Raw genomic sequence first — 23902 nt, 5'->3', positions numbered from 1 at the left:
ACATGTAAAAAGAGCTGAGGAAGAAGCAGCAATTTGGAGGAGGGGGAGCTATGTTTGCTCTGCCTTCTGTGGCTGGGACTGCTCTGCTGTAGATCAGGCAAAGCAGTGGAAAGACACGGATGTGACCTGGGGTGAGTGGAGGGATTAGCGAGGCAAATATTTGTGGAGAGATACAATAGAAAAATTGAAGGGAACAAATTGCACACATGTAAATCACAGCTAACACAGCTATTATAAAGTTCAGAAGCATTGGTGTAGCAGTGCTATAGGGAAGGACAGTGCAGTTAGCTTTTCTGGCTGCGCTGATGTCCATGCTTGTGTGGGGCAGTGAGAGCTTGGGGAGGTCAGTGATGGCCGCATGAGGTGGAGCTGAGTCACCAGCAGAGATTTCAGGAAAACTCTCTCTTGGAAAGTTGCACTGAAATACATGCCATGAAGCTAACCAATAACGTTGCTGGTCTTCACTGACTGCTTTAAGCTACTGACACTCAGAAAGGTTGGACTGTGAATTTCTCTCTCTGTTGCATTCCTCTCCAGATGAGACAGCTCAGCTTAAAGCAATTAGATCTCTAAGATGCAAAGTGAGCTGGTTTCTGCAGACTTTCCTGGGTTGATCCTGGTCATGTTACCCAGCAAACTATCTGGAAATAACACCACCAAACAAGCTCTTCTGTTAGAAGGCAACTTGTAAAAATCATTATAGTTTCATTAGCTTCTGAAAAGGTGTAATAGTCTACCTTAGCTGATGCTCTGACTCCCTGTAGTTTACACCACGTGTTACTTTGTAGCAGGCAGAATTTGATAAGTACTCAGAAACGTCAGCAGTTAGGAACTAGCAAACTGTTAGCCTGTCCTTTTTGGAAAATTAAAAGCATGAAAATACTTTGAGCAAAAGTTTGTCTTGCAACCTCAAATCTTATTTTGTTTGGTGAGCTCAGCAGGTTAGGAGTATACAGGAAGTTTCAGTTAAAAGTTTATATGTATCTAGTTGTAGTAACTGTTTTAAAGAACTCAGATCCATGAACTGGACGCAAGTTCGCTGGGATAGGGTACTGGTTTTAGGAGGATATTGGAGTGTTTTTCTTCTTCCTGCACTTAACTTGCTGAAAACTTAACTTGCCCTGCCTGGCAGATGTGCATGTTTCAGCCCAAGTGAGACATTAACCTTATGCTGTCCAGTGCCTTCCCCAACAGTGTAACAACGTCCTGTCACTCTGTATCCCACAACCGCAGCCAACAGTTATTCAGATAATACTTATTGGCAGATTTAACAGCCCTTCTGATAGTGACTGATGTCGAACACTGGTCCTGTGAGCCCAGAAATGGCTTTCTTGTTTGGCTCATGGCTCCCATTACTTTCCAGGTAGTTATCTCCTCCCCAGCATGCCAGGGCACACGTGAACCTCCTGAACTTTCTTTATTTGGGATCTGGGGGTTGAATGGAGCATAAATGGTTCTTAGTCAGGGCCATGGGGAGAAGGTTTATCAAACAGTACTGAGCACCATCTGTGCTTGTATGTAAAAATGCATTAGGGTTTAAAATGTCAACAATAAATTAAGCCAGGTGTTCTAACATAAAAGGTTTACTGCTGTTCTCTTGTGAGAAATCTAATTAGGATATCTTAGTTGGTAAAACAGTAGATACTCATGTACAGTGTGCTTTCAGCCTTCTTAGTAATAAGATTTCATCCTTTTTCCACAGTTTATCACAGAAAGCTAGTTTTCCTCTATTTATCTTACAAGTAAAACAGTTACCCACCTTGATATTTGCACTGTCTTGTCCCTGTAGTATGAGATTTTCATGACTTCCCTGTCAGGTTTGCTGCAATATCTTTTGTGATGGGTAAATTGACTTCACATGCACTGTTCCCAAGCAACCCAGCTCCCATAAGGCTGGGTTTCCCTCTATCCACAGGGAGCGGGAGTTCTGCAAGACACGAGTACCACTCAGTTTGTCTAGGCTGTGCTGATGAGATAGAAACTTGGCCACCATGTGAATACTATCTCTTTTGTAACAATGCATGATGTTACAGAAGATAAATGGACCCTCTAAAGTCAAGTGGAACATTTTAAATACTCATTTTAAAGGGATATGGGTGCAGATATGGGTGAGATGTTAAAGGCTCTGATAGTAGAAAGAAAAGCCATAAGAAAGAGCTAGCTGAACAGGTAGAACAGAAACTTGTAGTTGTGTTTTTGTATTCACGAAGAAGTATGTAAAATAAGTAACTGACTAAATAACAAACTGGAAAAGATGTAATAAGGGCAGAAAAAGGCAGATAATTTTGAATTAATAATATGTCTTGACTTGGCATCATCTTAGTGGTATTCTTGATCAAGTGGAGGAAACTAAAGTTGAGAAGCTTGAAGGCATCTTTCAGTGGCCTTGGTGATTTCACAAAATACCAGATAATGTTGGAAGAATGAGGCTCACAAGTTTGGTGCCTTCATTTTGAAATGTTTGGGTAAAGAGAATCTGAAATCTCTGTGACTTATTAACATAAGGCAATGCCTGTGTACCTGCACTTGAAGGCAGCATTAGTCTCATTGTGTGGTTAAATGATGTGCTGTTTGGAAACCATACATTGCAGGAGGGAGTTAAAAATAAGTTGTCTGTCTGAACACTAGGCTTCCTAGTTGTCAGCTTAGGCAAGCTGTGTATCTCATTCAGTGTGCTGAAGACTTCGTTGAAACAGAATTCTGTAATAGAAAAAGAATTATTATGAGAGCTGTCAAGTCTTGCTGATTCAGTCTATGACAGGCAGTCTGCAAATGGAAAGCAAGATGAAAAAATCCTTATAATTCTACTATTTCCTCCAATCAAGCCACATCACTGATTTCCGAGCTGTTCCAAGTCACACCTTGTCCTTTGAAATCAGGCATGGAAGAGGGAGAGCTCTGGGGAAAATCAGAGGGTCAAATAAAAGGCCGTGGAAATTGAGCTGAGAAGAAGCCAGAAAGTTTTCAGGCTTCAACACAAAATTTTTCTAGAGAAAACAGCAAAAGTGAAAAGGGGCCTCCAGATGGGTGGCTGACATTCAAATGTATTTTATTGCTTTATGAGTCCAATACAGAACCAACAAAGTATTTCTGTTGTAAAAGCATTGGCAAAAAAATAAATATGTCACCAAACATGTTAGAATCATAGTGAAAAAAATGAGTAAATGGGGATAAACTGATTATTACTGTATTTATTTGTAGAATTAAAATGGAAGTAGTCTTTACACTATTATTTCCCTTATGTCCTTTTACCTGTTGCCCAAATTCAAATCGTGTGAGAGTGGTTGTGCTTGGAGGACTTCTGGAGTCAAATAGTTGGTGTAAGTGGTAGAAAAGCCCAGGACCTTAAACTGCTACGTGGTCTTCTTTCTAAGAGTCTTCAGGTATTTTATAGGTTGAATTAAACCCCACAGCATTCTTGGTATGTGAATAATATCTTTTTGATAATGAAGAACAGATCTAAATGAGAAGATATTTATACTATGAAACCACAAAAATGGGGTATAAATCCGAATGTATTCAGATTCAATATGGTGTTTGGAGGAGGAGAGGTAAAACTGAATAAACCTCAGCCTTGGACTCCAGACCTAGCTGGAAATGTGAAACAATCACTGTCTAACAGGGAATACTTTGTTGCACTGGAAACACAAAATATTTTACTTTGATGTGTTTTTAAGTTGTCCTTTCCACTGATTCACCAGTATAGTATACTATACGGAAATACAGTCACTTCTTTAAGCAGAAGAAAAGAGATATCATAAAAGATGGAACAATATTATTATGGTAAATTGTTTTTTTCAGTTAAAAGAACCCAAACCCCTGCCAAGGCATTGCCATTTCAGATAGAATATGGTTATATTCCTGCCCTGTTCTCCTGCTCATCATTTTTGTCTGAAACACCCAGATGGAATAACAGTTGTACATAGATTTATAAGTAGAAATCTGTCCCTGCATCACTCCAAACAGGTCTTATCACTTAGCTCATCAGAAATGTAATTCATGTGTCTATAAAAGAGGTGCCTGATGTAGCTCTGCTTGAAGTGTGCAGTCTAAAACCAATGACATCATGAAGGGTGAGTCAGACCAAACAGATCTTTGTGTGTGTCTGGTACTGATGTATCCCTCCCTAGGCATTTGTTTCTGTGCTGTGCTAGGAGTACTAAGAATCAAGAAGGCAATTAATGTTTTTCACTCAGCAGCTCTTTCATACTATGCATATAAAGCATGTGAGACGCTAATGTCCCAAGCCCTCTGTGGGGTTAATTGTTAGGACTGTTCTAGGGAGTGTCATGACAAGGTTAAAATATTTGAACTAGTATCAAAACTCTAATCCTTTAGTTTAGAACCTAATAACTGAAATTGAGATAGAAAAATATATTTGAAAATTTTATATGGGCAGTGTTTTTTCACATTAGACATCTACATCCACCTACATTCTTCTGCCAAATACAGAAAGATGAAAAAAAGATTGATTAGATGTTTTTCTGAGTACAAGTCTAGCAGCATACTTCCCTCCTAACTCTGTAAGTGCTGCTGCAAGACAGCCTCAGAAAAAATGTGAAATCTTGGAATATATTACCAAATCACAGTAGTTATGTTTGCTATGTAAATTCCAGTTAATTTGACCTTGTGCCCTTCTTGATAGTTGACTGACAATAAAACTTACCTCTATTACTGCTGACAGTGGTGTTAGCTGACTGATACAGTGACCTTTTGAAACACTTTATCAAAAAAGTCCCATTAAGACTATTAGAAACAACCTTCGCAATCCAAAACAAAACCACAGAAAAGTAAGATTTGTTATTTAAAAGCCTAATTCTTGTCTCACTTTGGTTTTATTATTTTTAACTTCCTGTGATGTACAGAAACACTGTGTACTAATGAAGGAATATTCTTCTGACAGACATCTAATATGGAAAGATGGGGTTGCAAAACTGCAATCTAAATGTGGAAGAAATACTAACTGAAAGTGTTCAACTACCAATTTCTGCTTTTAATTTGCCAAAGTTGTAAAACTTCCTTAAATCTACTCAAGCTTACCTGTTTTCTCTCTCATACTTGCTCAGAACTATTAATATTAAATACTTTTAGCATCAATGGGAATTTAGATACCAAGAAGAAAATATATCCCACTGCACTCTGTATCCAAATTTTTAACCAGCATCTAATACATTTTATTTCTATTTATTTTTTATGAAACTTTTTATTATTAATAGTGTTCTCAAAAGAAGCTAATGAACTGTAATAGATTTGCATAGTTATGAAGAATGATAATTTATTCATGGAGATGACACACAGAATGAAGAATTGGCATTAATTCTGCTAGACGTTAACTGAGAATATATCCTGCTCCTCATTCTGTTTGGGGCCTTTTCACAGCAGTTTTCAATGAAACAAAAACAGAGGAAAATTCCGCTTAACAGAAGTGTCCTGTTTGAAATATTTTGCAAAGTAGTTCTGAAATAATTCCAGCATTAAAATTATCTAGATTTGATTTTGAAACTGTTGAAATAAAAGAAATAGTATACCCTGCCAGCAGGTGTGTTCTGGGTGCAGGTGAGTAGGGCAGAAATAATTTTTTTCACTCTTGGCGTTAATGAAACACTTCTTCATCCCATTCAGAACAAACCTGTATGTCTACAGCTCTGTGAGTATATGAAGGCAGGTGAATCATGCATCATACAATCAGCAATATGTTACCTGAAACTGTACTAGCTTTTGCGTTCTTGCAGCAGTTACTAAGTGAGACTGAATCTTATATAGGGTATCAGGAGACACTGGCATTTCAGGAGCCCTCAGTAAAGGTGTGGATTTAGTGGGACTGAACCGAAAATAATATTTTGCTCTTTTTTTTCAAATTCCTTCTAAACATTGCATAAACTTAAATCGTCACATCATCCCCTGGGAGGAATGGTACATATTGTCAGAGGAAGGCAAACAGCTTATAGCAGTCAGTGCCCTTAGCCAATGCAGCCCTCACTGCCGAGTACAAATTTTCCATTGCCCACTCTTTGGGCAACTTTGGTCACGACTTGAAATTCAAAATTGTTATTTTCTAAAGAAGAGATACTAGACCGTGGATTCTCTGAAACTGCATTCTCTAATAAACGCACAAAATATTTACTACCCAGGGGTTTGGTACCTGAAAAGTATAATCTGTGGTGAGAGCTCATGTTTTGGGACAACATACTTTCCCTGTCAGGTAATTTCTTTGAGTCGTTGTTCAATAAGTCATATTTAGTGGTTGGAATGAATCTGAGTTATGGCCTGAAATTTGCTTTGTGTGAACATTTACATCTGACCTTTTTGCTCATACATCTTTTAGAGCAGCACTGAGAAAAGGGGAAGGTTTGGTAAAAGACCTATTGTATTTCAAATTTACAGTATGTGCAGTGCTGGGATTTGCTCAGCAATAAATGATTGGGCAAATGGGAACAGAGACACTAGATGTGCTGCAAAAACATCATGATAAAAAGTGTGGTGTATAAGGAACTTTCATCTTGATGACACTTAGAAATGTGCAGGAGAAAGCCATATAGTTTCGTAATTTTCATTCTTTATTAGAGAAAATGAAGCTGCAAATTTAAGCTCTGAAACTGAACCAGATTACTTCTGAGATGTTCAAACCAGGAATTATTTTTCAGATTGCACAAGAAAAAACAGGGTGGCAGTGGCAACAGTATTAGCCTTAGTTTTGTGGTGATTCTTGGTAATAACAAGTCCTAAAATGTTACTGACAGAGATTCTTGGGGGTTTTTTTTAATAGAGTAGATAGTGCCACATAGTAATGAATATTCTGTAATCTTTGGAAGAGGAATCTGGATTTAATTTTGCATGTGACATCTTATAGAGGACAACTGGAGACTGTGTTAATTCTCATTCTAATCTGTCCCCACATACTTAGGCAACAGCTACAGTTCCTGAATTCACATCTTGCAAATACAAGTGGTATAAGCTATAGCTATAGCTTTGCCTGAAAGTCAGATGAAATGGTATTCTCCTTAATATTTTTAATAGCATCAAGGTCTACCTGAAAAGAATTCTTTCAGTTACAAAAGGAAATAATGCTCTGACCTATTTCTCCTTTCCCTTTGATTGTCAGCATTTGTGGATATCCAGATAGGCACTGCATAGGCTTTCATAACTCAAATAGCTCCAGAAGTAGAAATAGCCTGCAGAGACTAAAGCAGAGCTGTGAATATTTGTGGGTTTTCTTCTTCATTTCACAGATGTTGTGAATCTGTCCTCTCAGAGTTATGCCGGTTGTAGTCTGAGGCTGTTCGAGGGCCTTGAACTTGCCAGGTTTAAATTGGTTTGTTTAATAAAACTGTGCCGCACTAGTTCATTTCTCTTGCTATGTAAAAAGGTTAAGATGATCAAAATGGTGTTAAACCATGAGCCCTTGCAAGTTGTCACACCTAATCGGATGTGCTCACGCTGCTCTAACACAGGACATATGCGTCTTTCTGGATACTGGAATTGGAGATAAACTTGTTCCTGGTAACTGGCACTTTATGCTTTGGCTAGCAGGGACACTAATCTTGCTTTAACAATATACTGCAAGCACTCATGTGTTTCTATGTTATTTTTATTGTACCGGGGCAGGGAGACTCTTAAAGAGAAATATTTCTTGTTGCATTATTAATTATGTCTTAATTCATAGTATGGATGCTGTCATTTGATGTAGACACAGATAATTTCCTTACAGTCAATATTTTCATTCAGACTTATTTTACATAAAGGATATCACAAATCAGAGAATGGTAGAGTGTAGGAGAAGTGATGTGTGTGTTTTTTTCTCCTTGATAGTTTACACAATTTGTATTATGAAAGAAAAAAGTACTTGCAGTGAAAGTGTTTGGGTTTTTTTTTCCTGAAATTGTCTGAAGTCAGTTATCCAACAGCTAAGAGCACCCAACCTCCAGTAAAATAAAAGTCTCAACCTTTTGTAAACATTCTGTATAGAAGAACCATAGTATTGTCCTTTGCTTCTGAGTACCGGTGCTGCTGGGTGATCCTGATTGCACTGGTAATAGTGACGTGTCTTCTCATTGAGAAGAATCCAAATGTATCCATCCTGGGATCCTGATATTTGATTATCCAACTGCAGAAAATATTCCTCAACACCAGAAGATAATTAGAACCATACTGTGAGAAGTCAGTATCTAATAACAGGTGAGATTTCTAAAAGTAACTATGGATTTCTGCATCTGTCTGCATATGTTACTCCGTAAACTGGCTACTTTTCTGAAACTCCTGTTAACCAACTGTTGTCACTGGTTCATTTGAATCTATGATTTTTTAAATCCTAGTTCATTTTTATCTATACATGCAACATTGAGAAAAGGAAAGTAGCTGGATCTGTTGAGTTTTGAAAGCTATAGCAAGAGTTCATACAGGAAGGAACTTTATATTAGAGCCAGGAGCTCTGCACTGAAATGAGAAGGCAGTTTAAATTTGGAAAGGTTTAAGTAATTTTCCTTATTTTAAAGAACACTGCATTATCAATGGAGAGGGTTACCTTTGAATTCAGGTCACATGGTAAAAGGTTACTGGTTCCAGTATTACCTCACCTTTTGCGGGGTGGAACAGGTCCAATATACTTGAAAAGTGGGATGTGAGAGGAAGCTGGCCCAGGCCTGAAAGGTGAAGACATATCAGTCTGAGCCTGAAAGAGTAAATTGCAGGATATTTACCTTTCTACCTTTTTAAAGAAATCTGCCTATCTTCCTTTGGATGTATTTTCATTTATTTTCTCTGTGGCCAACTAGTGAATTTACTCATCCCTTCTGTTCCAGTTGTTCTTCTCTTCCTGAAGTGTTCCTGAAGAAAGAATTAACAAAAGGAATCAAAACAAGTCTCCAAATTAGATTCTACGTACAATTTTGTGCAAGCGGCAGTCGTGTGTAGTCCATCATGATGTTGATTTTTGTTTTTAGATTAATTCTCAAACCAACTCTCAAATCAACGATGTGCTGGGTCTAAGTTTTCTTCCTGTTCCATCCAGGGGGAAGTAATTTAGCAGCAGAAAAACCTTATATAAAGAAAATTAGAAAGGTTTTCAGAAGAGCTGAAGGTGCTATGCTTTTAACTAAATTTCCCTTGTGTTTTTGCAGTTTGGGGGAAATTGAGGTTTGAGGTTAAGGTAAACAAGCATTTGAAATAAATTCCATAAAGTTAAAAAAAACATCCCAGATATGGGCAGATATTCTCAGGAATTTTCAATAAATGATAGATACTAATTATCTTTTGTTATAAACTGGAGGAATAAAAGAATGCACTATAAAAAAACCCAAGCTTTTGGTTTGTGTGATGGTTGGTTGAACCTGACTGCTAAGCATGACAATGTGCACAAATTCTGTCACTTTCTGAACTATTAGTACTTGCTTAATCACATTAATTAATCACTTTAGTACTTTAATGACCTTTAATGACATCTTTTGACTTGCACAAACTTTGTATTATGGATTTTGCTGATGTAGAAAATATTTTTATGATATTTTCTCTTTAGATACCATTTTAACCTTCTAAAGCTATTTAGGGTACATAACTTGTGATAACTTAATTTCCTGTCTTAATTGCACAACGTTACTTCCCAAGATAGAGCGAGCATGCTGAAAATACCAATTCTCCACTTCAGTATCCTGTCTGGAGAGGAACGTGGCTTTGAGAGGTGTGGACGTTGGAAGATCTCTAAGTGAACAAGAGAGGTCTGTGGGAGAGGCATAGCAAAATGTAGTCCTAGTTTTTCATTTACCTTTTAAAAAAAGAGTTGCTTAATACTATCTTTTAAAATATTTTTGAATTCTAGAAAGGTGCTAGTTTGGCAGTCCAGAAAAAAAGAGAGCTCTTCTGGGTGCAGTGAGAGTACTTGTTTTATGCCTGCCCTCTGGCAATCATTTTTAACACTATAAGGAAGTATCCAACAGACTATAATTTTGCTGACACACAGGCGAAGACCAATATTGAAGTACTATCAAGTTCAAGTTAATTTTACAGAAGTCCTCAAGTATCAGTGACACACATATCATGGACACAGTCAAGCTACACTGAGGTTTTAGTAGTGAAATGGCTCAATATGACATGCTGAGTTGTATGTTTTCTCTCAGCACTTAATGCTGATTTTTTCTTCTTACTGAAAAGGGCCGTAATAGGTCGACACCCATTGAATTTTGATGGTTATTTGAATTTTTTTGTCATATTCTCAATAAAGTAAGTCCTGAAATTATTCACTAATACTTCTTTTTTACCGGCTTCTGCTTCCTTCCTAATGAAGACAGCATTCTCACTTCTGTTTTCTTTGTGCAGTTTTTCAGCACTAGTTTTCTGTGTTGCCCATTCTGACTGTTGTATTTAGCTCTTGCTTTTAGTGCCCTACATTTGTAGCACAGGCTTCACTGTGGCAGGAATCTTTTTTTTTTTTTCCTTTCTTTCTGTATGCACACAATAATCAAATTGTGCTTCATGCTGTTGGCTTTTGTGCACACTGCCTCAGTAGCAAAATTACTGAAAAGTAGAAAATGGAGGTGTATCTTTGAAAAAATTGATATTCGGAAGCACTTGAAGAAGCCTAACTCCTCCTGGGCGTCTCGTTCACTAGAAAAATATGGTCTGTAGGATTGTTTATATATGCTACACTAAACTGTGTGTTTGGTTCTGTATTGTATGCTGAATGAAGATTCAATGTCTGTTAAAAGGCTCTTGGAAATACCATTGTAAAGAGAAAACGTGTATTCCCTGAGCAAATAGGAGTAATCATGTCATCTTTGAGTTTGCTGCTTCTCATTTTTGCTGTTCTAAAAATATTCATAAAGACTGTACAGACAAGGGGGTAAATAGATAAATCCAAGTTGATCAAGTCTTAACTGTGATCAGGTGCATATTGCAGTGTTTGGATAATATCTTCTGCTGGAGGAAATTAATTTTTATTGATACTTACACATCATCTCAGCATAGAAGCTTTTGCCATTGTTTTGGGTACCTGCTGTGAACTGGTGGCACACTAAAACAAAAGATATATTGAAGAAAATCTATGTGATAAAAGCCTCATTTACTAAACATTTAGTAAAATGAAATTATTTGCTGTTTGGGTTTGGAGGTTTAGAAGCTGAATGTGTGAGTTTGTCTGTAGGGGTTGCAGTAACCAGCAGGTGCCCAAACCAGAGTCTCAGGATTTCAGTATGAACGTACGCTGGGCAAGTCTGAGCTCTAATGGCCTCGGAGGATGAGGCTTTTGCTATGGATTTCAGTCCTTCTATAAGGAAAAAATGAGATTTGGGTGAGACTCTTCTATCTTTAGGTCTAGGTATCTACATGTGTGCTAGGCATCTTGATTCCCTTCATAATTAATGGACAGGCTTCCTTTCATCTCATCCTGAGGCTGACATCTAAAACAACTTAGGCGAATATTAGGTTTCTGCTCATGGACTTCAAAAGGAATCAAGATGACTAGCTTACTTGAAGGTATCCAAGTGTATGGGAAAAGCTCATGCCAAGCATCTAAAATAAAAAGGCGTTCAAGAAGTTGAAATAAATTAACTCTTAAAGTTAGTGGCATAGTATCTGGGCATGTAGGTCTGTTTCTAAGCAGAATTAATCATGGCAATAAATGCAACCATGCTGTGGTTAGAGAGATGAGGGGAAGGGTACACAAGTCTGTGCTAATAGAAAACAGGAGTGCCTTCAGTTCCCTTGGTGATATTTGTTTCTCTCTGTTCTGTGTTCTCAAGGTAAAAGATTAAGTAAATTGAGTATAAAGTGCTGGCTTCCATTGCCGAATCTTCTGCTTACCTCTAAGGAGATGATCTCGAGTTTGAAATGTGTTGGAAGTGAGCAAAATACACAGTACATGTGCCCTTGGTTCATGTTCTTAAAACACCTTCCTGTAAAGTCTTATTTTAGATGAAGTTGTAGCTTAGGGCAATGTTTGCTTTGAAATCATCTGTGCAATAACTTATTCCAGCAGTTATTGGAAAGAAACAAAAAGTCCCCATAATTTTGGCATAAACATTACAGGTAGTTTGGGTTATTTAAATTTATGCCTCCCCTGAATGAAACACACAGTGCTATTAAATAACTCTACATTAAGTCAACGGGCAAAACTCCCACTGAATCAAGGTTCACTGAATTCATATCATTCCAGACAAACAGGGAGGACAGACTCACTGTGCGTTCTGACCTGGAATTGCTTCACCTTATGGCTTGGATAATGAGATATTGATTTTCACAGAGCAGGTCATGTTAGAGGAAAAATGAGAGACTCAGTTGCAATTATGAAAGTCATTTACAATTGAAAGTGGGGAGAGGTTTTCTTTCTGGGTAGCAGATAATATTCTTTAGCTAAGCCTTTCCCAGAGTTGCCAAGATTTTATACTGAGAGATATAAAACTGAAAATAAAAACACTCTCCATCAAATATATACGCTTTTATTTTCATAAGTCAAGAATATTTGTGATGAAGTGGTACTTAAAAGATGTCCTCAAACTATTTTGCAGGAAAGATAAACGGAGTCTGTTAAATGCTTAATGTCTCAAAGTTACAGCCCTAAGTCACAGGGACTTTGCATAAAAATCTAGCAACGCTATCTGGTTTCAGCTGTTCTTAGCAATCTTTTCAGCTGACCTACAACTGCTGAAACAGCAGAAAACATAACCTTCAAGATGCTCTTTTCTTTTTACAAGTACAACATCACTCATTCTTAAACTCAGTTGTCTACTCTCAGAAAATCAAACTCTCCCTCCCTAGGCATGGCTCTCTGGCAGCCTTTCTCGGGAATTGATGGCAGAGGGCAGTGAGCACACAGGAGAGCTGTGAGGCTGGGCAGGCTGGAGCAGCGCAGGATCCCACTCTACTGGGGCTGGGAACGGAATCACCTTTCTTCACAGTAGCCGGTGAGGTGCCATGCTTTGCACTTGTGACACAAACGGTGTCAGTAACACACCAGTGGTTTAGCTATTGCTGAACAGTGCTTGCACAGTGTTGGGCCTTTCTGTTTCTCGTTCTGTCCCCCAAGTGAGTATATTAGGGAGTGGCAAAAGGTTGGGAGGAGAAAGAGATGGGACAGCTGACCTGAATTGGCCAAAAGGATATTCAGTGCCGTACAACATCATGTGCGGCAATATACGTGGGAGGTTTTGGTCTTTCCAAGGTAGCCCTTGCTCAGAGACTGGCTGGGCATCGGTCTGCTGGTGGGAGGTGGTGAGGAATTGCCTTTGCATGTCTTGGTTTTTTTCTTTTTCCTTCCCTTATTAAACTGTCTTTATCTCGATCCACAAGTTTTCTTGCTTTTGCTCTTCTGATTCCCTCCGCCATACTGCTGCAGGGGGAATGAGTGGGCAACTGGGTGGTGCTTCATTGCTGGCCAGGCTCAACTCATCATAGCTTCCCCCTCTGCCCCATTGAAAAGACAGCAGGAGGACACTAGACTCCTGTTTTCTCTATTCTTCCTTTTGACTCTCTCCTGCCTCTCCCCTGACTTTTCCCTTCCAGTAGCCACTGCTTCTTGCTCCACTATTGCAAGATTAGCTGGAGTTGTGCTCGCCTGGTTTGCTGCAGGTATTGCGGCAGAGGGGACCCAGGCAGTCATTGCCACAAGTGGTTCTTTGAACTTTGATCATATTCTGCTTGTTGAGAACTTGCATACATGTGATTTCAGGTTAATACCTTAATATACTTAATTGATAATATTTAGTTTTTCACTAAGAGACTGATTAGCAGTCTAATCTGTAGTCTTCTTGTGGGATATTATCCTCTCTAGCCCTATGTGGAGTAACTTTATTATAAGATTTTTAATACCTAGCTAAATTATTTGCTCAGGAAAAGTGTTTGTGTGAATAGCAAAGACGTTCTCTTCAGTGCTTTCTGGCTAGGAAAAAAAATAAACAAATGGGTCCTTCAGGATTTCCTTTTCAGTTTTTCCCTGAAGACATTGTGCTTCTTTTTACTGTTCCCTTAGGAATACTTGTTGGAGGGCAAGAATGCTAATTAGGATTGTTAACATGTTCTTTATAGTTGAATGACTACTTTGGACTACTTTTTACCACTGGAGAGGTAAAAGTTATGTTTCTGTTTCTATTAGTATCTGCCCTGCTATGTCCTCTCCTCTGGTTTTATTCTCTTTTTATAGCACACTTTTCTGTTTGAATGCTTATAAGTTGCCCTGCAACTTTCAATATCTCCAGACCAATAAAATGGATTAAAAATGTGACTATGAAAACATTGTATTGAAGGAAAGTAATGAAATGAAGATGGAAAATGCCATAATAAATTATATATTTTAATAAATGACTGTACACTGTAGAATTTCAATTACAGAAAAACATACTTTACACAAGTAATTACTAAAGAAATTACTGGAGAAGCACATCCATTCATTGAATTACAGGACATGAATTCTTCCTCTGATTGCATCTTCCGTTGTGAGGAGAGCAATCACAGACAAACACCATGCTATAATAACACCATCTCTTTAGGACTGGAAGTTACTGCTGGATGGGGAATGTGGAAAGACTAATAAAAGGTTGTTGCTCGTGTGCACAAAGGGAATGAAAGAAACAAAACACAAAGCAAGAGCTTTGATCGTTGGGAGGTAACCTAGCCATTTCTTGTCTTATATGTGCCTTTCAGTAGGTATTTGGGTTCAATGGGTCTTTACAACTTTTGTGAATGTGTTGTGTATGCATACATATGGCTCGCTTGTGTGCATTTTATGTACACAATGAAATTATAACCTGTAAGAAGAGAGTGGAACATACCTGTAGTATGATAGGAAGTACTGTGTTTCCCTGTTGTGGGGTGTCTTTTACATGAGATTGACTGAGATTTTGATGCCTTTATAGTCTACTTTGGATGAGAACTAATGGCTGAAATGTTTGCCGTAATTCAAATTGGTAACTCATGCTTTGTTACCATGAGGATTGGTAGCACCACCTTTCAGCCTCCTGACCATCCCTGGAGCTGTCAGCGGGGTCAGTACAATCCAATTGGATCTTATCCACCTGTGTTAGGAACTCTGAAGCAGAGATTGGTGCCGGACCAGGATAGGAAAAGATGAGCTGGACTATGCACAGTGGTGAATATACCATGTCCCAAGACATCTTCGTGTTTCAGGGTTCAGCATCCAGCTGACCTGAGGAAAAGAGGTCTCCTCTGGCAGTGCTTTTCAAAATGGGAGAGAAAATGGAAAGTGTTCTGAAAGGAGGTGTGACAGAAGTTTGCAGCAGGGAACTGCTTTTTTGATTGCTATGTGTTTGAAACAAGAAATGCTGGGGGGGGAATCTAATGTAAACAGTGAAAATTAACAGATTATATGAGACAAACATGCAGTATATGCAATGTGATGTTACATGTACAAAGTTAGCAAAATGAAAAATAGAAATGTAATCTCACTTGTTTAGTGTAACTGTTTCCATAGGTGACATGTGGACCCACATCCTGTTTCAGCTGGTTCTTACCTGAGACCAGTCTTTTGATTTTAAAGGGTTTGTTTACAACTTAGATGATAAAGGTTATATTTGGTAAACTTTAAAAAAAACCAAACAGACAGACGACTGTCTTCTCAAGTACATATTTTGCAGGGTATTTTCTTTTTACACCAGTAAGTTACCTGTTCTTTTATTGTGTAACTAGACATCTTTCTCTGCCCTGATGTTTGTAAGGCTTGAGTTTCAAAGTACTGATATATTTTTAACTGCTATCAAAGCAAGGAAACCTGTCTATTTTTTACTCTAGATTTTCTATTAATGCCATCTTTTTCTTTTTTTTTTTTTTCTCCACCAGTAACATTGTGGTTTTTATGTTTCCTTAGTCTATTCTTATTTTGCTGTGAGTTCAAGAATGTTCTCATAGAACACGGTTATATTTTCATCCTAATGTCACCAGTGAGTCAGTTCAGCACACATTCTTATTATAGTATTACTCTAGAATTTTCTAATTGGTAAAAAAATAATCTGAGTTCTCTTTGAATTTTCTGTGCAAAAATAATCCATAAAGGTCTTCAGTAGACACTGCACAAAGGAAAGTATATCTATGGGAATACAGGTTATTCCTGTTTTCTGGTATTGCTATAGGTTTTAGATCAACCCTTTATAGAGGAAATGAGAACTCCTGTTGCTTAATATGCCTTTTATTTTCTCTTGATAATGATTTAAACATTTATCAGCTTCTCTTCCAGAAATAATATGTTTGGTGAGGTACAAATATTTTCTCCAAGATATTCAGTCTATTACTTTAAAACAACAGATAGAGAAACAAAGCTTGTTTTGTTACAGTCTGATTCTTTCTGAAGCAGTTTCAGAATTCACAAAATGTTTGAACGTGAACATTGCACAAATATTTGTGCTTCCTAAATCACAGTTACACAGGTATTTGCTTGATATGATTATTTTCCACAAAAATGTCATGAGGTGCTAATGTAAAAATCCATTAATAGTAGATAACACAAGATGTTTAAACATCTTAGCCAGAAAAACTGTACTGAGATTACTCCATACAGCTTGCCTATAATTCTGGTTTAGATCACAATTTTAAGGAAGGGCACTGATCTATCATTATAACCTCCTTTTGTGTTTTATGCTCTGCATGAATTGTCTCTGAGACCCACTTAGATATGGAACACAGACCACAAAGTTGGCAAACACTTCAACAGCTTGGTATCGCTTCCATAAATTTGCAAAACAATTGTTAATACAGTGAGTGATTCGACACAGAGAAGTTAATGCACTGTAAGTTATGTTATAAATTTACATCACCATGGCTATTTTGCACTAACTCTCTGTATGGACACACATGGATTTGCATGGATAGCTAATGTTAAGTAAATTGGCTGTGAATTTGCAGCACACTATTTTAAAGCAACTCTCATAGCAATGAAGTAAGGTTGTTGTCAGATTGCCTTTCCTGGACTCAGCTGTTCCAGAGAGGCTACCAAATCCAGCTGCTTCAAACTGCAAAATCCACAGCATTATATTAGATGGTTTAAATTGCTATGTGACCCCATTTGAGTGCGTGCACTGAGAGGAGCTACTCCAGCTGAAGGTCAGCAGGGCTGGGAGTGGCTGGTAGCTGTGAGCAGGGACTTCTTCTGTCAGCACAACAAGACCTGACCCTTCATGGTCTTAAGTACTTATGAGAGTGAACTTTATTTTTAAAACAATAAATTCAAACCCCAGATTATTAGACACAAAACTCCACACAAAACTGAATCCTTAGTCTGTTAGTATGAGCAGATTGCAATTTTTAAAGCGAAATAGTTTTTACTGCAGATACAGTTTTTATCACCTTCTAATACTTCAAAATTGTCAACTCGGGTTTAGAAAATATTGAGAAATCATATCAAAATACATGACTTCTATGCTTTCATAATAAAACATTCTGATTTTTATATGGAACTGAATTTAAAAACAAACATGCAACCCCAAACCTCTAGGCTTTATATAAAAAGATTTAAAATGTCAAGACCGGTATGGTATGTTTCTAGGGAACATAGAATGTTTCTATCATATCCTCTACATGTCTTTTTATGATATGTATTTTAGGGAATGTCTCATTGATGACATCATCTATACGCTCTTGTATGACTATTTTATACTCACTTTACTTACTACCCACAGAATTACTGAGTAGTTCCAGTGTGCTTCCGTTGTTAACATCTAGCATTCAAAATGCAAAACTGTCAGCCAGGTTAATTAAAAGCATGGATTTCATGGTATGTTACTGTCTTCCATTTGAATAAACTGCTTTTAGCAGTTTGTCTAAGAAAAATAAAATGCCAGGAAGTTCTTGTGACAAGAAGATAACAGTAATTAATTTCAAATTCATGGTGTGCCATTAGCAATACTAATACTAAATACTGATATGCAAATGCATTATCAATGAACATAATTTACCACCAGTAAATCAAGACATTCAAGAAAGAAATTTCCCCTTACCTGTGTCATCCGTGTCTGTCAAACTCATCATTTACATTGTGTCCAGAAAGTCCTGTAAGTGCTGCCTATTTTGAACAAATAAGAATGATTTGTAAGTCCAAACTTGAGAAGTTTTTGGAAATGCATTGCAGTCATTATACTTGTTAAAGCTGATATTAATGGGATAGAATAGATATTAGTGGGATAGAGCAAAGTCAATCTTACTCAGCATAAAATTTCAGTGTTTTGTAGTGCATTATAATGGATTGAGTTGGATAGTCCCCAGGCATTCTCAAACTGGAATGCAGTGGCATTCAAACCTCGAATAATTTTCTTGTTCTATCCAGATGTTGAATTTCATCATAACTTGTTCTTATGAGGCATTTAATCCACTTCCAATTTCCAGTGTAGGCTGATTAGGGATGTTACAGAAATCTTTGCAGATAGGTGAATGAATCCCTTGCTCTTCACAGGAGACGTCCATCCCTGTAACAGTACAAGGTGAATGTTCAGGGATGATGCAACCTGGACATACTCAGACTAGTGAGATTTTGATCTCTAAACAGCGCCTGTCATCCTGTGTACTGGCCACAGCCAGGTCTGGTAGGCTGATTTGGCTCATACTCCTGTGTTTAACTTTAACAGAGGACAGAACTGCATCACTGCTAACTGGGAGGTGCCATTGGTTCTTATTTATTCCTGCAAATACAAATAGAGATCACTGATTTAAAAAGAGACTAGTTGAGAGTAGATACTGTAAAGAGCAAAGGATTGTTCGTGTTTGGTTTTTCTTGTCTGATCCTCTCCAGCATCCTCTGGAATATGGACTAATTTTCTGTGAAGTAATTTAGACCAGTTATAGTGTCATATACTATTTTATAATCTTAGATTGAAATGAGCAATTTCAAGCCCATTTTTCTTTGCTTTGAATGGCTTAAACACTGAGATAAATGAGAGAAGTGAATTTTTTTATTTGTAGAAAGGAAAACACTCCTCTTGACAAAATTTCCAACTTCCAGAAGTATGCAGCCATTAGAGAGCTGAAGGTGCTTCTTGCCTTGCATACTGGTAGGTTGCACAGTTAAGTTCCTTTTAAGCTATCGTGGGCCATGGAGGTGCTAGTAAGCACATTAAAGCCTGTATGAATAGAACAAGCCAGGGCTTTCATGCCATTGGTGATGCCTTTCAGTTCTAAGAACAAATCTGAAGGTAAAAAGAAAATATTGAAGAAAACTTTATTTTGTAAATGGCATGGGTTTTTTATAGCAGAAAAACAAAATGGAAGAATAGTAATTGCAAAGCAATCACACGTTTGCTTACATGCTCATTTACTTGATCTCTCAGTTAAAGCTTTGGCTTTCGGGAGCAGGATTTCCTTGTATAGTTTTGCTCCTTCCACGTTTGATTACTCCAACTTCAAACTGGCACCAACTACTAAATTGACCTGAGCTTTATGTGGCAAAACTAATTCTAAATCTTAATCTCTATGGCAAAGGTTGAACAAGTTTGAATCCAAATGTGATACAAATTTCTCCAAGTGCAGCACAGGCATTAACAATATTTGGCTTGCTCCAGAAGTCTGTTTCAAAACCTGTAGCGCAAACTGAATGCCTTCCCCAGGATGCTGCCTGGAGATAGGACCTGACTCCAGAATGGTCAAGCCCCATCTGCAGCACATGCCTGGGAGCTGGCCGGGTCTGATGAAGTGGGAAGGAGGAGAGCCAAAACAGTTGAGGCACGTAAAATTCTCTTTGAAAACTCAGTTGTTTAGGCATCAGTTCAGTTGGTCTCGTGTCAGGCATCCTCTTGACGTTTGTTTTTTGTTTGGGGTTTTTTTTTGTTTGTTTGTTTTTTCCTTTTTCTTTTAAAACTACATGAAACATGGAAGGCTTGTAATAGTTTCTCATTTTTCCTGTATGAGTAAAAGTTTAATGTCAAAAAGCCAAGGGTTGCAGAGCACTGAAGGGCCTGGGAGGCAAACAGGCAGCTAAAATAACAGTGGGACCTAGAAGCAGAGCGAGCTCTGTCCCTAGCTGCCTGTCTTCAGTGCCCCTTGCACTTCGTTTCGGTGGTACCTGCGAGTTTGCCACACTGAAACTGCAGAAGCGCAAATGTGTTAGGATGCCCAACAGTCCTGAAGCAGGTTAAGATTGCTGTCTCTGGGATGTTTTCTTGGAGCTCTCCGAGGTGAACTGGATGTGCCACTGTGGCTCAGCTCTAGCAGTGATACATTAAAAAAACCTGATGTCACTTAAGTCAGTAGGAATATACACAGAAATATATGTGTAAGAGAGTGCCAGAAAGAGAAGTGTCAAGCAGTTCAGTTCATGTTTTGGAGAGTAGACTGATTGGTAAAAAGTAAAGGGAATTGGGAGAAAAAAATGTATCCTTGGAGAGCTTTTTGTAAGAAAGCAGAATCCAGGAAAATGAGCCAGGAGAGGGAGAGCCTGTGTATTTTACAGGCCTGTAAACTTCGGATGACACCTCTGGTTTAATCTTAAATAAGCTTTTGCTTTCCATTTGGTCTGCGCCCTCCAAAAAGCCAGTTGTGTTTGTGTATATTTATTCTGTGGATTAGGTATGTATCTTTTCCTGACTGTTTCATGCCTTTGCTTATGCTCTACAAGATACCGAGCATCTGTAGGATCCTGATGATATTATATTTTTACTGATTTGAAAATGAATTGAGAACTAAAGATCTCATTCCTCCATCTTTTACCAAGTGCTACTTGAGATGCCAATGTGATTTTTTTGCCAACCCAACTGATCATTAAACACAGTTTCTTTCTCATTCTGAAACCCAGATGATTGTGTATAATTTACTCACTTACATTTTTTTAAAAGTCCTCAGTCTTTTTCTTTACAGACCTTTTAAAGAGCAATGAAACAGACAATGATATCTTTCTCAGATTTTTCTAATTAATCAAGAGTAGCAGAAGAAACAGACAAAGGAAAAAAGAAAATCATGTAACTGGAAGTTTGCAATTGCTCTTCGTTAGTTAAAGAAATAAAGAACTTATTACCTTGAAGTATGACATGGGATCAGAACACACATAATATTAACAGACAGATTTTTAATTTTTTTTAAATACATCTTTTCTGTTAATTCTCAAAGAAAAAAAATGTTCTTTAACTATAGCTGTTTCCCCCTGCCCCCAAATGTTAACACTCCCATCCTGAAATACGTATGAGGTATCATACAGACCCATGGACTTATGTTTAGGAATATTAAACTCTGAATACAGCAGAACAAAGCCAGCTAGTCATAGTACACTATTCTTGTTTTTAGGTTTGTTTTTCTTATTCAGGTACATATTTTTTTCCCCTTTTTAGAAAGTCACATCCGTAAAGATTTGCTTGAAAATTCCATTAGCGGGTGTGAGGGACATCCAGAGAAATAACGGTTAAAATAACCCCAAAGCTTACTGATTATGAAGTTTTTGAATGCCAGGCACAGCAAGAGCGTTTTTTTGCATGGGTTCAAATGCGTTTGTGGGAACAGCAAGTGGGCTTTAATGAAGGCCATGATTTGACAATTCATAAAGAATCTTATTGGTGACTTTTTTTCTTTACCTCTAAAATGGAAGTGAAATGATAATGATGGCTGATTTCTAGTCTCCTGATGCTGATGGAGGATATGAATCAAATTGGGCCTAGTTATAAAATAAGCCCCTAGAAGAAAATTATAATCAAACTCCTAAGTGGTTATAATTGCTGAGGAATGGAGTAAAAAGACGCTCAAATAACATCCAGCTGTAGGCACTGTGAACCCTTTAACCTAATCCAAGATTGGTTATTCCTGATTTTCTCACATTTTCTCCTTATGCCTAGGTCTGTAGTTTTCTTTCAGAATGAATGTGTGCTAGCCATCTTGTTATGTTTATTTAATTAAGACATTTCTGACGTCAAACATCTCAGGTTTTAAATGCACATAAATACACGTGTAATGCGAAAGCACTCAGTGGTAGAAAATCAAGTGATGGAAGTAGAAAGGAGAATATCTGTTATTGTCCTGGTTTCAGCTGGGATAGAGTTAATAGTCTTCCTAGTAGCTGGTACAGTGCTGTGTTTTTGAGCTAGGTATGAGAAGAATGTTGATAACACGCTGATGTTTTCAGTTGTTGCTAAATTGTGTTTAGACTGTCAAGGATTTTTCAGCTTCTGATGCCCAGCCAGCGAGAAAGCTGGAGGGGCACAAGGGGTTGGGAGGGGACACAGCCAGGACAGCTGAGCCAAAGTGTCCAAAGGGGTATTCCATACCATGTGACGTCATGCCCAGTATATAAACTGGGGGGAATTGGCTGGGGAGGGATCACTTCTCGGGAACTAACTGGGCATCAGTCAGCGAGTGGTGAGCAATTGCATTGTGCATCACTTGCATATTCCAATCCTTTTATTATTATTATTGTCATTTTATTATTGTTATTATTATCATTATTAGTTTCTTCTTTTCTATTCTATTAAACTGTTCTTACCTCAACCCACGAGTTTACTTCTTTTCCTGATTTTCTCCCCCATCCTACTTGGTGGGGGGGGGGAAGTGAGTGAGCGGCTGCGTGGTGCTTAGTTGCTGGCTGAGGTTAAACCACAGCGGTTATCAAAGAAGACAGATCCCTGGCAAAACCTTAGCCAGTTGTACAGCTTTGATGCCATTGCAGAATCCCATGTTGCTTCAAGGTGGGAATGGCAGCGAGAGCTGAGCTGTACTGAAGTGCTGCAAGCTGGGATGAGACCCGTGTGTGATTCCAGGGCTGCAAGACTATGTATGACAAAAATATGACAGTATTTGACAGAAAAGTGAATGGTCTTAGAGTATGCAGTATAAAGGGAAAGCCAAAATGAACAAGCTTAACATAAGAATGGGAAATAATCTGTATTTAGTCTAAGAACTAAATTTATTCTCTTTTGAATTGTGTCGGATGGTTTGCCAAACAAATTATTTAGTAACAACACCTGTTATGAAAGAACCATAAGTCTTTTCAGAAGTAATAGCTTTTATCATTATCATTGATTCAGGAAATTGGAATAAATATCTTTGCTTATTAGCATATTATGTAGATGACTGTGGAAAAGGCTGAAAGCTGTTTACTATTTCATGCCCAAAATGCAGTAGTTCTGTCTCCTCAGAAAAAGGATGTAATTAATCTGTGAGGGCTGAGAAACAGGCAGTAAGTAGTGTGTTATTCTCAGAGCTCAGAAGCAAGTCAGCTAAAGTTTTGAGTCTGAATGAATAAAGATATTCTGCCTATATGCGTGATCAGTAGCTCGTGGCTGTAGTAGGTGTACTGATGTACATAAAGTCAGAAGGCTCAGGACAGCAACAGTTGGCAAGTATTTGGTGGTAAGGAAACACAAGACCAGCTAATATAATTGCTGTGGTAGCCACCTTTGCTCAGCTATGGAAGCATTAGGAATAAATGATGCTTATCCACCCAGTGCCTTGGGCTTGCTTTTTATATTTTTCTTTAAATAAGTCCTTTCAAATGCGTTCTCCCAGGTGTCAGTTGTGTAAAGAAGGAAACCATTTGTACTTTCTTTTGTGAAATCTGGTTTATTGCTTCTCTTATTCAGTTTTTTTATACTTTTGTAGTTAATTTTTTCTATTACAGAAGTGACTTAGGCATGGATGGTGATTTGAGCATGGTGTATGTTCAACTCATACCAACTCAAGTGTAAATCAGGTCTCTAAATACTTTCTGCATCTCTCTAAAAATGTAAAAAAACCCCAAACCGCCCCCACCCCATCTCTTTTGGGGCAGCAGACTGTCTTTTAACTGATGTGAAAGCACGCTTTTGTTGCTTTTCTGGACTGAGGTATTTTTTTCCTTATTAACTCACGCTCATATATCTATTTGCTTGTTCAAATGAGTAGTTTGGTGTTCTATATTCCATGGTGAAAAATGTTTCACCACTGTTGTAGTATAATTTTTTCTCATGGTGTGACATGGGGTTCTTCCGAGGGATTTCAAAGACTGAAAGTCAAACTGAAATACGAC

The sequence above is a fragment of the Buteo buteo genome, chromosome 27 (assembly GCF_964188355.1).
Source record: "Buteo buteo chromosome 27, bButBut1.hap1.1, whole genome shotgun sequence".
Lineage (NCBI taxonomy): Eukaryota > Metazoa > Chordata > Aves > Accipitriformes > Accipitridae > Buteo > Buteo buteo.
This window is presented reverse-complemented; position numbering follows the sequence as displayed.